The sequence below is a fragment of the Trachypithecus francoisi genome, unplaced genomic scaffold, assembly GCF_009764315.1.
Source record: "Trachypithecus francoisi isolate TF-2019V2 unplaced genomic scaffold, Tfra_2.0 Contig00685, whole genome shotgun sequence".
Classification (NCBI taxonomy): Eukaryota; Metazoa; Chordata; class Mammalia; order Primates; family Cercopithecidae; genus Trachypithecus; species Trachypithecus francoisi.
Window position 1 is genome coordinate 28079 of NW_022680821.1, and position 16600 is coordinate 44678.

Sequence of the window (16600 nt, forward strand, 5' to 3'; positions counted from 1 at the left end):
GCTGAGAACATCATCATGGGCATAGCAAAGACTAAGGATGTCGTGTTCTCCCCCTCACTCCCATCACCCTCAAGCCTGGACTGTTCATGCACTCAGCGTATCCATGGGGCAGCCCTCGTATCTCAGCTTCATCTCAGTTAACTCTCTCCTGGTGAATTAAACTTCTCTGTGCATGAATGACTGTCTCGGGAAGCACACATGCCTGTGATGGTGTCTCTTCCTCAAATGCCTCCTCTATGCCGCTGCATCCCCAAATCCTATCCATCCCTCAGAGCCCAGCCTAAAACCCACCCACTTCAGGATGCCTTCAATCAATGGACTAACACTGTCTGAGAACTTACTATGTGCCAGGGACTCTGCTAATACCCGAGGATGAGAGTGGATACAATTCCTCATGCATGGTTCTTGCATTTTAAAAGTCCACATAGTGGGGAAGAAGTGAGAGGGGCTAAAATAATAATATTGTAATAATATTATTCATGAATATAAAAGAACTCATAATATAAACTATGTACTAAGTGCTGTTCTAAGCACGTGTAGTTCTAGAACCTGTGGCCATTCCTGGAGGTTCTCCTGCCTCCAGGTTCCCAGAGTTCCTGTTTCTCCCACACATCTAATCCCTGCCTGCTTCCTGGGGAGGGACTGAGTGTACATTCATCTTTGTGTGAAGGCTGAGCCCGCAGCCTGGCCTGCAATAACATACTGAAGAGATAATATGTCTCTACAGCCCAGATGGCAAGATCCCTGAAGGCAGGGGCTGCGTGGACGGGGTTCATGTTCCTCCTTTTGCGGAAACCCCAGGTCTAACTGTGTATATGGAGCACTGAGTACACAATAGAAGAATGAATGAATGAATGAATGAATGAGTAAGCCTTTCTCCCACTTCCTGTGTCTTACAAAGCACATGTAGGGCCAACTTCTAGTCACACGTTCACAGACCTGCTCCCCTACTCCTGGGCACCATGCCAGAGTGCCCCTGGGAGACTGGCTGGATGTGACACTCCTTCCTCTTCCACCCTGGGGTGGCCTTCTTTGCCAGGAGACCCTCCCTACCCTGCAGCTGGCAGCCTGCCCCATCTCCAGCCCTTCATTTATTTGGGAAATGCTGACACATTGGGACATTGGGTCATCAGCCTTTATCAAGACAATTACGGAGGGAAATTACGTACAAAAAAATCCCAGATATTTGGCCAAAGGCAAAAGAAAGAGCTTCTGGGATTGTCCCAGGCTCCGCCCCCAACATCTGTACCCAGACGGTGAAAGTGACCCCAGATGAATGTTGGTGTGCTGGAGAAAGGCCACATACAAGCTCAATGCCCTACTCCATGTCAAAAGCACTGGTTTGAAGATCAGAAGACTTGAGCCAAAACTACCCTACTGAGTGACCTCTCCTTCCCAGTCTGGGCCTCAGTTTCTCTATCTGAAAAGAAAGAGTTGGGGTGTTGGCTTTTCTCTAAGTTCCTTCCACCGCTAACATTATTGAAAATCATGTCTTACCCACTCTGGGTATCAGATTGTTCATCTAGTAACTAAAAGTAATCATTCTCATCCTTCTATTAGCATGAGGGAACTTGGAACAATTAAGATGTTCATAAAGATACACAGCAAACTCCCCCAGAGTTCCTGTGTCACGAGGGGAAACTGAGGTGTGGAAAACCTGTGTTACCTGTGGAGGCCCTGAGGTCCTGGCCTGTGCAGCCCCCTCCCCAAGCTGCCTTCATCCCCTTCCGATCTACACTAGAAGATCCGGGGTACTGGAACTGACAGGCCTTGACCAGGGGATCCCAGAGCTTACCGGAAGCCTGTTTTTCTTGGTCAAGTCAGCAGGAGTGTAAATATTGAGGTAAAGACAGTCTTCGGAAACCTTGAGAGAAATGTTCTCCTTTCTGTTAGTCAATAGGTCTGAGAGAAACTTCCCCCTCTTGGGATCCTGGGAACACCTGGGGAGGGGGAGAAAAGAACCCCTGAAGTTCAGCTGGATCTAAGCCAGGTGTCATCTAAGGCAGCACCTTGGACTGGGAGGTTTAAGCCTGAAAATGGACTTGATATTTACAGACTCACGACATTGTAGTGAGTAGGAGGCTATCAGGGGCTCCATCCAGGTGGGGGCGCTGGGACTTACTGAGGTCTCCTAAGACCAAGCAGAGTGAGAAGGGCTTCACACCTCTTTCCTTCCCGGAGCCTTTGGGACTCCCAGCATCAAGGAGGGGAGACAACAAATACACTGATCCTCCCTGGGAGGTGACATTTCCCTCAGTAGCTCAGGGGTGAAATCTTCGTGGGACAACATCAGGAGAACTGTGCTCTAGTCCTCTCTCTGCCACTTATTTGCAGGGTGACTTTGGGTGAATTCCTTTCTCATTCTGGGTCCCAAATCTACCAGGTCTAAGTGAGAGCAGTGATTTCTACATGGTTCTTGCAGCCCTGACACGCCAAGATTCTATCATCTGGCTCTTCCAGGAAAGTGCTGTTGCGTTGCCCTGATAAACGATCTCAAGGATACAACATAGATGAACATTGGTAATAGTTATTGAGTCCTCCCAGTGTTCCAGGCACTCTTTTAAGTACCCTTTGTATATTAACTCATTTAAGCCTCAGATCAGTCCCATTACATAGGTTCTATTATCTCCATTTTACAAATGAGAAAACTGAAACCCAGAGAGGTTAGAGAACCTGACCAATGTCATATAGCCAGGAAGATTCATGCCATGTGGTTCTTACACACAAGAATAGTATAAGCCACAGTCCCAGATCTCAAAGTACCAGAAGGCAGGCGTCACCGCCCCCAGTAGATACATGAGGAAACTGAGGCACTCAGGCTCTGGGATGACACAGCTGTCAAGTGACAGAATCAGAGCCAGCAAAGATGACTTCTTGATTTCCATCCTGGGAGATTTTCCTACAGAACACCAAGTACAAGCGGCATAACAATAATAATAATAATCAAAAGACATTCCAATGGGAAGAAAGGGAAAAAGAACTCAACTTCACTGGTCATCAGATAAATGCAAATTAAACAGGAAAATAATATTGCTGTTATTGTTATTATTATGTTGCCTATCCAATAGCCAAAATCATTTTTTAATGATCCCAAGCATTGCCAAGGGTGCACCAAATGGAGATTTTCATACATCAATGAAAGGAGTGTAGTTGGAATATTTTGGGAGGGAAATCAAACAAGAGATATATACTCTTTGACTCAGAAATGTCATTTCTGGGAAGTTATCCTAAAATATTCATAAATGTGCATAAAGGTTTCACATTCATGATGTTATGTTATTAAAAACATCACATGTAACTTAATGAACCCAAATACAAGCTTGGGGAAATTAGTTATGGTTCAATACCCAATGTAATGCAGCTGTTAACATCAGGCTGTGCTATTTCATGGGATGGAATGATGCTCATCACATACTTATAAATGAGCAAAGCAGGCATCCAAATTATCTCAATGTAGCATTCCATTTTAAAGGGAGAAAGTATAGCAACAGACAAAAAACTGAAATACAGACAACATATTAGATCATAATACTTTACCATCTAAAATATTGACAGTTGTTCTCTCTGAGTGGTGGGATATTGTATGTGATTTTAATATTCTTACTTTTCCTTCTCTGAATTTCCTAAATTTTCTGTAATAAGTATATATTACATTTGCAGTCACAAAACAAAAACAGAAAATATTAAAAAAAAAAAAAAAAAAGCAAAGTAAAGAAGGTAGCCAGAGACGGACTGCTGGAAAACCTCCGAATGCCTGGCTGCCGAGATGAGTGGGGTCTGCTCTGATGCCTGTAGGGTCCTTGGTACCCTGGGGAGTGGTGGTGAGGCCAATTAGAACCTTTGGGCTTTTCTTCCCAGCTTGGCCAGGGTGAATGGACACACCTGCCATCGTTCTCCTCAGGAATACGGAACTGGACACACTTGAGAGTTGAGCACTTACCGAGCGGACACCTCAGTACACTTGCCACCTACACACTTCCTGGCCCTCCCCTCTACCCAACTATGTCAGAATTCAAGACAGAGGAATTCATGAGATCCTTCTTTCTGATCTCCCTCACCTGCTTAACTGCTTCTTTGTTTCCAAGGCATTTATCCCATTCTAACATATCACATAATTCATGGAGTAATTTGCATGTTGTTCTTACCTGTCTCCCCCTGCTAGAATGCACACTCCATGAACCTAGGGATCTTGGCTTTGTGCACTAATGGATCCCAAGAACCCAGAAACATGTCTGGCACACAGTAGGTAGTCAATAAACATGTGTTAAATAATGGACTCCAGAATGCTGTGAGACTTCTGGAATGTTCTTAAGGGTCTTCAATGATCTTAAGGATTCCAGAGCAAAGGATCAGCCCACTGGGGAACTGCCTTGACTCCTTCCTGCATCACTTTGAGGCAAACATCCCCCACAGACACACCCACAGCCACCCCTGGCTTACATAGGAGGGTAAGAGGTGGCATTCTTCACGAAGCTCCATGGCTCTGCAGGCTGCGGTGGAGTAAACCTCAGGGGTCCAAGAGGGGGCTTGGCAAAAGGGATTCCCAGGAAAACGGCCACAGGCTGTGAAAATCCTTCTAAGCTGAAGAACTTCCCCAGCACTTTGCCTTGCACGGTGTCCACCACAGGTGGTGAGGACGGGTGCCCTGCTGGACATGGAGAAGAAATCAGGATTCATCAGAGGCAAAAGGCTGGACCCGGATTCAAGGTGGGGTTTGCCACTTTTAAGTGAGTAATCTTAAATAAGTCACCTAAACCCGCTAGGTCTCAGTTTCTCTTGATGTACCATAGGGATGAGGATCAACGTCCTTCCTAACTCATCGAGCTGGTTTAAGGAGCAAATTAGAATTGGAGGCATAAAAACTTCTAGCCAAAAATAAACGCAAGAAGGAAAGCTACTAGGAAAGAACAAGACATTTAGCTTCCCCCTTAGAAGCCTCTGGAAACATTTATCCATTAGAATCCTGGCACTGAGGCACATGCTGGATGAGAGGACGAACAAGGGGTGCCCCATATTCTCAGAAGCACTGACCCTTGTAGGGAAGGGTCACATATACACCTGAGCCTACAGCTAGGAAGGAAGTGGCTGTGTCCTGGGAGAGGTACCCATAAGGCAGTCTAGGAATTAGAAGAGGGAGCAAGGCCTTCTGATTGTGGGCATCATGGAGGAGCTGGGACTTGCGGTAGGGGAGAATTGAATCAGGGGAAATGAGAAGCAGGGGGTGGTACACAGCAGAGAGAAGGGAATGTGCTGAGGCTCAGAGCAGCAGAATGCAGAGCCTGTCTGGGAGAGGGGGCTGGCCCACGTGCACCAGGTGGAGTCTGCGGGGAGTGGAAAATATTCCTGGAATGACAGAGCGCATGTCAGGGAGGGATAGAATGCCAGGCTAAGCACTTGAGTTTTCTTTAGTGGATAAATAAGCAGCAGGAACCATTCCAGATAAAGGATGTGGTCAGGTCGAGGAAGATTCTTCTGGTGGCCCTGGGCAGGTCTGCTCCATTCTTGCAGCACAGACAGTGCTTCCTCACTGAGCTGAAATTCATTTCCCACAGCCTCTGCATCAGTCCTGGTTCTACCTGTCATGGGATTGTACTGGCCTGATCTGACCTGCAGCCTGTGGTCTTTCAGACACTTGATCTTGCTGCCCACCCCTCAAGTCCTATCTGGCTCCAGTGACCTCAGTTGATCTAAGCTTCCCTCCTAGGAAGTCATTTCCAGCCTCTTGTCCTCCCAGCTGCTCTGCTTTGGATACAGACAAGACGTCAACACCTCCCTCAAAGCGTGGGGCTAGAACAGAACAGAACAATTCGGATTTGGTCTTAAAGGGGAATATCCAATCACAATGGAAACCCCTTATGCAAAGCCCAGTTACACAACAGCCTCCATGCTCATCTTTTCATTAGCCAACCCTGTAATGTCAATATTTAGCTTCTTTTCTTTTGTTGTTGTTGCTAATTACAAATAATACTGAGATGAACATCCTTGGAAGAATGTTTAGCGACATAGCAATGGGTGGTGGCATTACAGGTAGCCTGTTTTCTTGGTGATTTCCATGTTTTCTGCACTGTATGGGATTTCTGGTCTTCACCTGAAATATTCCCACCCCATCTAAATTATTTTAAATTTTTAAATAAAAAGAAAAAATACGAAGAAATATGATGATGTCTAGAAGATATTTTGAAAGACTTGGAGACCAGGCACAGTGGCTCACCTGTAATCGCAGCAGTTTGGGAGGCCAAGGCAGGCAGATCACTTGAGGTCAGGAGTTCAAGACCAGCCTGGCCAACATAGTGAAAACCTCTCTCTACTGAAAATATAAAAATTAGCTGGGCATGTGTGTGCCTGTAATCCTGGCTCCTCAGGAGGCTGAAGCAGGAGTATCACTTGAACCCAGGAGTCAGAGGTTGCAGTTAGCTGAGATTGCACAACTGCAATTCCAGTCTGGGTGAAAGAGTGAGAAGGAAGGAAGGAAGGAAGGAAGGAAGGAAGGAAGGAAGGAAGGACAGAAGGAAGGAAGGAAGGAAAGAAAAAGAAAGAAAGAAAGAAAGAGAGGGAAGGAGGGAAGGAAGGACAGAAGGAAGGAAGGAAGGAAGGAAGGAAGGAAGGAAGGAACGAAGGAAGGAACTAAGGAAGGAAGGAAGGAAGGAAAGAAAGTGGGAACGAGGGAGGGAGGGAAAGAAAAGAAAAGAAAAGAAAAAGACTCCGTCCCTGACCAGAGGTGGGGGAAATGGAAGGGAAAGAAGACCAGAGATGGCTTGTGATGTTGGATCCCTGTTTACACAGGCTCAGTGGAGATGTCAGTGAGATATCGTGGCAAGATGAAGCTTTGTGGGGGAGCAGGGTAGAATCTTCTCCTAGACAGGAGAAGATGCCAGTGTGACAGGGAAGGGAAAAAAACAAAGATTAAACACAGGGACCACTACAGCCAGGACAGAAGGTCCATCAGTGTAGGGAGGAGAGAACATTCCGGTGTCCTGGAAGCCCAGGGAGGAAGAGATCGAGGAACCAGCTAAGAGTGCTGAGGGCTTCAGGGAGGTGGAGGAAGGTCAAGACAGAGAAGAAACCACTGGGCTGGTCTTTCTCAGCTCAGGGATTCACTTCAACAGGATGAGGAGGATGGCAGCCAGAATGCCAAGGGTGAAAAAGTGGGTGAATGGGGGAAAGCAGAAATAAGTATGAGAACAAGAGCAGTTGCTGCTGATGTTATATGAAACATGAACATGGTGGGCACCTACTGTGTGTCAGGCATGCATTCCACTTTATTTAATCTTCGAAGAAGCCTTGCTAGGTAGGCATCAACATGCCCATTATACAGAGGAGGAACTGAGGAAGTGGAGGCAGCCTGTATGGTCTTCCTAAGGAAGGAAATGGATGGCATTGCCAGGAGTAACCAGAGATAAAGGAACATTCAGTTCCAAGTAGGGTTCCTCTCTTCCTCTGCCCTTCCCCACAGTTCCAGAGCTCTCACAGTGTCAGGCTGCCAGAAGGAAGACAGGATGCAGATGGGGCCTGGGCTGTCAGGATTCAGGACCCAGAGACAGACCCAGGCACGATTTTTGGGTTGACCTTGGGTAAGTACATTTCCCTGCGTGAGTCTCAGATTCTCCGTCTATAAAATGGTACAGGGGCCTTTCCAGGCCCCTCGCTGCACCCCTGTATGTACCATGTGTTTTGCTTTCTGTATTCTGATGCTCTGGCATCTGAGGCCTTGTTGACCTTGGAGAAACTGTCCCTCCTAGAGTCCAGCCAACCCGGATCCCACACCCCAAACGCCTCTTTGATCTGGTGGCCATGCCCTGGCCACTACCCACCTGCCCTAATCAGCCAGGGCTAGGTGCCAGACAGCTAGGAACAGTCCCTGTGCCCCAGAGCCTCCTGAATTATCCCAACTCGCCAGTCCTCAGCCTGTCTGCCCTGCCTTGCCTCTTCTTTCCAGTGGAAGCGACAGTAAAAGCCCCTTGTCCTGAGATCCGCCCTGTCCCCTCCCCATGCTCTGCTGCTTCCCCTTGTGCCCCCCACACTGGTGTCCTCCTCCTGTTGAGAACATGAGTAAGAAACTGTCTTTTTAATGGCAAGAGGTCCTGATATAGTGGCCTGACCACAGCTCAAATTTTCTATTCATACACTACCTTTGTAAACAAAGCCTTTATTTATCCAACCCTTTTTCGAGCTTTCTACATACTAGGCGCTGCCAAGAGTGCTTTAAAAACAACGACTCATTTCCTCCTCACCACAGCCCAATGAGATAGGTAGCACTGCCACCTCTATTTCAGAGAGGGGGTAACCCAAGTACGGAAAGGCTCAGTCCCTTGCCTAAGGACCCACAGCTGTGAAGCGCCCAGTGGGAACTCAAATCCAGGCACTCTGGTACAGAGACGATGCTCTGAATATTCTGCTGAGCCGCTCTAGGTGATCCAGCCATAACGGCACTAATTAAGGGACAGTAAACTGAGCTGCCTAAATTTCTTGTGTGTGAGGCCTGAGGTAGGCCAGCTGCCGGCCTGCATGGGGGCGAGCAGTGCAGGGCGGTCTCAGGATGTTCACCCTCCCTGCATCTCCGCGTGAACTGGTTTGATCCGGCTCAGCAGCTCCAAGTCCAAGTCCAAGTAGTGAGGACGCACAGTCGCGGAGCCGGACCTGTTGTCTGTTTGCCTTTCTATGCATCTGCGTCAACCTTGGCCCAGAACAAGGATTTCAAAAAGTGCCCCGCATATTTGATTTCAGAAGGACTCACCCCAAGCCGTGAAAGCAACGACAGTGGCCAGGACAAGAGCATGGAGCCACATAGTGGAAGGGCGACAGTACCCGGGGCCTGCGAGGTCTCCCTGCAGCTCAGAGGGACTGCCCTGTTCAGTCCTGGACCCCAGCCCCGCCCCGAGTTACCGCCCTGAGCTGCCAATTGCCTAATCCTCTAATTGGGAGCTAGCAGAAAAGCCCTCCCTTTCCCCAGATTTCCGTGGGCTTCTATTGGGACCTCAAGCCACGCCCACCCGCACTTTACTCTCTTTCATCAAACCACTCTGGACTATACTCTCAGATTACAGAGAGCTAAAAACTCGCCCAACTACTTGTTAGATAAGGGTTTCTCCCTTGCAGGACTTTAACCTCAGTGCGCTGTGAGGGTCCTCAAAGGCCCGCACCAGCAGGCAGATGCTTTTAGGCAAAGGGGAGCTTTAATCTGAGGTCCTCAGAAAAAAAAACTGTAAAATGTTAGAGCCACTGACACCTCACAGCTCAGCTGGGTAAGTTAGGACATATCTCAGCTCCCAGAGCTTGTGTTTCATAGCGTTGCAGGCTCTCAAGCTTGGAAACGATTTTAAGTTTCATCTAGTCCCCTTTCTGAGGCCTGAATTACCTTCACAGTGTCCTACCAACTGGCCCAGCCTCCTGTCACACACCATCAGTGTCAGAGAACTCACTACTTTTCAAAGCAGGAATTTTTGGACATAATGTAAAAAATGAACTTCATCTACTCATAGTCCCTGGCTCTAATCATCCACCCATCCATGTACCCACCCATTCTGTGAACATTAACCAAAATGCCGGGCACCTGGCCACGTATAATGGATACAAAGGCCAATTCAAGACATGGTTCAGCATCTTTTTTTTTTTTTTTTTTTTTTTTTGGTTTTAACCATATACCTTTGCTTTTTGAAAAATTTTTTTATTTTACTTTAAGTTATAGGGTACATGTGCACAACGTGCAGGTTGGTTACCTATATATACACGTGCCATGTTGGTGTGCTGCACCCATTTACTCGTCATTTGCATTAGGTATATCTCGTAATGCTGTCCCTCCCCTCTCCCTCCTCCCCACAACAGGCCCCGGTGTGTGATGTTCCCCTTCCTGTGTCCAAGTGATCTCGTTATTCAATTCCCACCTATGAGTGAGAGCATGTGGTGTTTGGTTTTCTGTTCCTGCGATAGTTTGCTGAGAATGATGGTTTCCAGCTGCATCCATGTCCCTACAAAGAACACCAACTCATCCTGTTTTATCGCTGCATAGAATTTCATGGTGTATATGTGCCACATTTTCTTAATCCAGTCTGTCACTGATGGACATTTGGGTTGATTCCAAGTCTTTGCTATTGTGAATAGACAGCAATAAACATACATGTGCATGTGTTTTTATAGCAGAATGATTTATAATCCTTTGCATATATACCCAGTAAGGGATGGCTGGGTCAAATGGTATTTCTAGTTCTAGATCCTTGAGGAATCGCCACTCTGTTTTCCACAATGGTTGAACTAGTTTACAGGCCCACCAACAGTGTAAAAGTGTTTCTATTTCTCTGCATCCTCTCCAGCACCTGTTGCTTCCTGATTTTTAACAATTGCCATTCTAAGTGGGGTGAGATGGTATCTCACTGTGGTTTTGATTTGCATTTCCCTGATGGCGAGTGATGATGAGCATTTTTTCATGTGTCTGTTGCCTGTATGAATGTCTTCTTTTGAGAAGTGTCTGTTCATATCCTTTGTCCACTTTTTGATGGGGTTGTTTTTTTCTTGTAAATTTGTTTGAGTTCTTTGTAGATTCTGGATATTAGCCCTTTGTCAGATGAGTAGATTGCAAAAATTGTCTCCCATTCTGTAGGTTGCTTGTTCACTCTGATGGTAGTTTCTTTTGCTGTGCACAAGCTCTTTAGTTTAATTAGATCCCATTTGTCAATTTTGGCTTTTGTTGCCATTGCTTTTGGTGTTTTAGACATGAAGTCCTTGCCCATGCCTATATCCTGAATGCTATTGCCTAGGTTTTCTTTTAGGGTTTTTATGGTTTTAGGACTAACATTTAAGTCTCTAATCCATCTTGAATTAATTTTCATATAAGGAGGAAGGAAATGATCCAATTTCAGCTCTCTACTTATGGCTAGCCAATTTTCCTAGCACCATTTATTAAATAGGGAATCCTTTCCCCATTTCTTGTTTTTGTCAGGTTTTTCAAAGATAAGATGGCTGTAGATGTGTGGTATTATTTCTGAGCTCTGTTCTGTCCCATTGGTCGATATCTCTGTTTTGGTACCAGTACCATGCTGTTTTGGCTACTGTAGTCTTGTAGTATAGTTTGAAGTCAGGTAGCGTGATGCCTCTAGCCTTGTTCTTTTGGCTTAGAATTGTCTTGGAAATGCAGGATCCTTTTTGGTTCCATATGAACTTTAAAGCAGTTTTTTCCAATTCTGTGAAGAAAGTCATTGGTAGCTTAGTGGAGATGGCATTGAATCTATAAATTACCTTGAGCAGTATGGCCATTTTCATGATATTGATTCTTCCTATCCATGAGCATGGTATGTTCTTCCATTTGTTTGTGTCCTCTTTTATTTCACTGAGCAGTTTGTAGTTCTCCTTGAAGAGGTCCTTTGCATCCCTTGTAAGTTGGATTCCTAGGTATTTCATTCTCTTTGAAGCTGTTGTGAATGGGAGTTCATTCATGATTTGGCTCCAGTTTTTGCCCATTTATTACGATATTGCCTGTGGGTTTGTCATAAATAGCTCTTATTATTTTGAGATACGCTCCATCAATACCGAATTTATTGAGAGGCTTAGCATGAAGGGCTGTTGAATTTTGACAAAGGCCTTTTCTGCATCTATTGAGATAATCATGTAGTTTTTTTCTTTGGATCTGTTTATATGCTGGATTATGTTTACTGATTTGCATATGTTGAACCAGCCTTACATCCCAGGGATGGAGTCCACTTCATCATGATGGATAAGCTTTTTGATGTGCTGCTGGATTCGATTTGCCAGTATTTTATTGAGGATTTTTGCATCGATATTCATCAGAGATATTGGTCTAAAATTCTCGTTTTTTGCTGTGTCTCTGCCAGGCTTTGGTATCAGGATGATGTTGGCCTCATAAAATGAGTTAAGGAGGATTCCTTCTTTTTCTATTGATTGGAATCGTTTCAGAAGGAATGATACCAGCTCCTCCTTGTACCTCTGGTAAAATTCAACTGTGAATCCATCTGGTCCTGGACGTTTTTTGGTTGCTAGGCTATTAATTATTGCCTCAATTTCAGAGCCTGCTATTGGTCTATTCAGGGATTCAAGTTCTTCCTGGTTTAGTCTTGGGAGAGTGTATGTGTCCAGGAATTTATCCATTTCTTCTAAGTTTTCTAGTTTATTTGCATAGAGGTGTTTATAGTATTCTCTGATGGTAGTTTGTATTTCTGTGGGGTCAGTGGTGATATCCCCATTTATCATTTTTTATTGCATTTCTTTGATTCTTCTCTCTTTGCTTTATTAGTCATGCCAGCGGTCTATCAATTTTGTTGATCTTTTAAAAAAAAAACAGCTCCTGGATTCATTTATTTTTTGGAATGTTTTTTGTGTCTCTAACTCCTTCAGTTTTGCCCTGATCTTAGTTATTTCTTGCCTTCTGCTAGCTTTTGATTGTGTTTGCTCTTGCTTCTCTAGTTCTTTTAATTGTGATGTTAGGGTGTCAATTTTAGATCTTTCCTGCTTTCCCTTGTGGGCATTTAATGCTATAAATTTCCCTCTATACACTGCCTTAAATGTGTCCCAGAGATTCTGGTATGTTGTATCTTTGTTCTCATTGGTTTCAAAGAACATCTTTATCTCTGCCTTCATTTCGTTATGTACCCAGTAGTCATTCAGGAGCAGGTTGTTCAGTTTCCATGTAGTTGAGCGGTTTTGGTTGAGTTTCTTAGTCCTGAGTTCTCATTTGATTGCACTGTGGTCTGAGAGACAGTTTGTTATAATTTCTGTTCTTTTACATTTGCTGAGGAGTGCTTTACTTCCAACTATGTGGTTAATTTTGGAATAAGTGTGATGTGGTGGTGAGAAGAATGTATAGTCTGTTGATTTGGGGTGGAGAGTTCTGTAGATGTCTATTAGGTCCACTTGGTGCAGAGTTGAGTTCAATTCCTGGATATCCTTATTAATTTCTGTCTCGTTGATCTGTCTAATGTTGACAGTGGGGTGTTAAAGTCTCCCATTATTATTGTATGGGAGTCTAAGTGTCTTTGTAAATCTCTAAGGACTTGCTTTATGAATCTGGGTGCTCCTGTATTGGGTACATATATATTTAGGATAGTTAGCTCTTCCTGATGAATTGATCCCTTTACCATTATGTAATGGCCTTCTTTGTCTCTTTTGATCTTTGATGGTTTAAAGTCTGTTTTATCAGAGAGTAGGATTGCAACCCCTGCTTTTTTTTGTTTTCCATTTGCTTGGATGGAGGAATCTTCCTCCATCCCTTTATTTTGAGCCTATGTGTGTCTCAGCATGTCAGATGGGTCTCCTAAATGCAGCAAACTGATGGGTCTTGACTCTATCCAATTTGCCAGTCTGTGTCTTTTAATTGGACCATTTAGTACATTTACATTTAAGGTTAATATTGTTATGTGTGAATTTGATCCTGTCATTATGATATTAGCTAGTTATTTTGCTCATTAGTTGATGCAGTTTCTTCCTATCATCGATGGTCTTTACGTTTTGGCATGTTTTTACAATGGCTGGTACTGGTTGTTCCTTTCCATGTTTAGTGCTTCCTTCAGGATCTGCTGTAGGGCAGGCCTGGTGGTGACAAAATCTCTAAGCATTTGCTTGTCTCCAAAGGATTTTATTTCTCCTTCACTTATGAAATTTAGTTTGGCTGGATATGAAATTCTGGGTTGAAAATTCTTTTCTTTAAGAATATTGAATATTGGCCCTCACTCTCTTCTGGGTTGCAGAGTTTCTGCAGAGAGATCTGCTGTTAGTCTGATAGGCTTCCCTTTGTGGGTAACCCGACCTTTCTCTCTGGCTGCACTTAACATTTTTTCCTTCATTTCAACTTTGGTGAATCTGACAATAGTGTGTCTTGGAGTTGCTCTTCTCGAGGAGTATCTTTGTGGCATTCTCTGTGTTTCCTGAATTTGAATGTTGGCCTGCCTTACTAGGTTGGGGAAGTTCTCCTGGATGATATCCTGCAGAGTGTTTTCCAACTTGGTTCCATTCTCCCTGTCACTTTCAGGCACCCCAATCAGACGTAGATTTGGTCTTTTCACATAATCCCATATTTCTAGGAGAAAAATGAGTGAAAAGAAATGAACAAAGCATCCAAGACCCAGTGGTTCTTAATCAGGGGTGTTCATTAAAATGCCGGAAAACTGAAAAAGACTTTTCGGTCCCATCCAAGGAAATTTTGCTTCCAATTGACTGGCTAGTGGCCTGGCCATTGGTATTTTGGAAAAGTCCTCCAAGTGATTCTTTTACTTACACCCCAGATAGAAAACTCTAAATTAAAGGGGAAAAAAAAGACACCAAGTGGCACTTAAATAAATGTCAACTTTAATTCCACAAAGCATCTGACTGCATGTGGTCAGAAAGAGAAGGAAAAAGGGCCCTATATCTGGATAACTTAGTAATGTGCTCCCCCTAGCAAGATATCTACCAAAATTAGAACCATATTTGAGGATGCTGGCACTGCGAGGAATATATAAATGATGTGTGTAATGTCATCTAATATGATTGTATTTTAAAAAAAGAGTTGAGTGGTGTTTTCTAGCTCTCAGTTTTTCCAAATATCAATATAGAAATTAGTCTTCTGCAGCTGCAGAGGTAATTCAGTTTCCAGCTTGCTTTCATGTGGCCTAGAGACATTAAGTGGCCCAGAGCATCACTGATCCACCCCTCCCACAACCACCTAATCCAGAGACAACTGAATGCCTTGGACCATCTGGTGAGAGAGGTAGCTGCATGGCAGTAAGAGTCCTGCTCTGAAGTGACAAGAGCCTTAAGGTCTAGTTTTGACTTACTGCTAGCTTGCTGACACTGCATACTTGCTGAGTGATCTTGGGTGAATCCTTTCACTTCTCTGAGGTTCACTATGAAATGAGAGGTCAAGGGTCCAAAGTTTAACACCTTCAGAGGTTGGGTAATATCAGTGAGTAAAATGGACCAGGCACAGCACAAAGTGGAATGGTGCAGACTGGGGAAAGTTGAGAACTTATGCTTCTGTAAAGGGGGCAGCCACCACTCAGTTCCTGTAGATTACTCTATTTTTGCTAAGGACAATTGCACAGGGAGTGCACTGCAGAAGGATACACTTTACAGAAGGTGTCATTTGCATCATAGATGCAGACAGTTATCCATGGCAGTTTCTGAAGATGTCTGTAGAAGGTTTTGAGGAAGGGGCACCTTGTAATTTGCATAAAAGGTGTTGTATGGACCGCCAGAAGTGCTGGTTATCATGTGCGAATGCAGCTCTGTAATAGTATCTTCTGGGATTTCTTGTTATTGTTGTTTCCTGAAGAAGCTGGAAAAATGACATTTAATGTGAAATTTCCCTAATTTAAAATTTGCTGACAACAAATTCCAAAACAGGTTTAACGTTGTGTGAGCCAAACAAAACACTTCAGCGGGTCAGATTCAGGCTCTGAGTTGGAGATCTCTCACCCAGACGAGTTGCTGGCATCTCAGAAACCCTCCTATTCTATGCATCTTATGTAATCTTGAAGCAATTGCCAAGAAAAAATAATGACTCTGGTGAATTATATGGATATAATATGGATTATGTGGCTATACAAAGTAAGAGTGCATCCTTTGAATGACGGTATTTAACACTCTCCCTACCCTGTGACTAATTTTGATTTGTCCTTTCTTATGTAAATGCTATTTCTCCAGAGAAAGCCTCCTAGACTTTAATCTAACTTAGGTTACCTCTGTTATACTTTCTTGAAAACACCTTATTCTCCTGAATAACACCTATCAAAGTTACAGAATGAGATATCCACTTGTGTGAATGTTTGCTTAATATCTGTTTGCTCACTCTTGGGTAGCAGCCAGGTTTTGTTCACTGCTGTATCCCTGGTGGGGATACGCCTGGTATATATCAGACGCTCAGTGTAGATTTATTTATTTATTTATTTATTATTATTATCTTATCTTTTTTTTTTTTTTTTTGAGAAAGATTCTTGCTCTGTCACCCAGTCTAGAGTGCAGTGGTGCAGCCTCTGCTCACTGCAACCTCCACCTCCCAGGTTCAAGTGATTATCCCACCTCAGCCTCCCAAGTAGCTGGGACTAAAGGCACACACCACCACGCCCAGCTAATTTTTGTATTTTTTAGTAGAGATGGGATTTCACCGTGTTGGCCAAGTTGGTCTTGAACTGCTAACCTTAAGTGATGTACCCACCTCATCCTCCCAAAGTGCTGGGATTATAGCCATGAGCCACTACACCCAGCCAGTGTGGATTTATTGAATGATAGATTCATCTCGACGCCATCACAGAAGCTTCATTTCTTCTTGGCACTGCTGATCTGACCCTTGATGCCTAGAATTTGACTTCTAGGTTTTTTATTTTGGATGATGTCAGCTTTCCATGGCTGAGGATACCCCGTCACCCACACGTCTCTCTGAGCCAGAGAAGAGACCCAGCTCAAACCCATGATGTCCGAGACATCCATACTTGGCTTGTAGCTGAAGCCCCGATGTGTTGGGGTGGTGGACTCACATTTTGGGTAACATACACAGACACCTTCTGTGATAGAAAGTGGGTGCTGGGGGCAGGGGGAGTGTTATCAGCACAGAATTAAATTCTACCCCTTATCCATATTTTACATTCTGATTTTATTTCATATGAGTTATAAAATCATTATT

At 44.2% G+C, this 16600-nt stretch overlaps 1 pseudogene across 1 annotated transcript in view; it reads right to left on the bottom strand.

Moving 5' to 3' along the window:
- Window positions 1-8855, bottom strand: part of LOC117087733 — a 32836-nt pseudogene extending 23981 nt beyond the window's left edge. The window contains exons 1-3 of the transcript XR_004438896.1: window positions 8735-8855; window positions 4441-4645; window positions 1796-1940 (exon numbers count right to left, since the gene is read on the bottom strand). The product of XR_004438896.1 is annotated as a liver carboxylesterase 1-like (transcript). The remainder of the gene's footprint in view (window positions 1-1795; window positions 1941-4440; window positions 4646-8734) is intronic.
- Between the last annotated feature and the right edge of the window lie 7745 nt (window positions 8856-16600).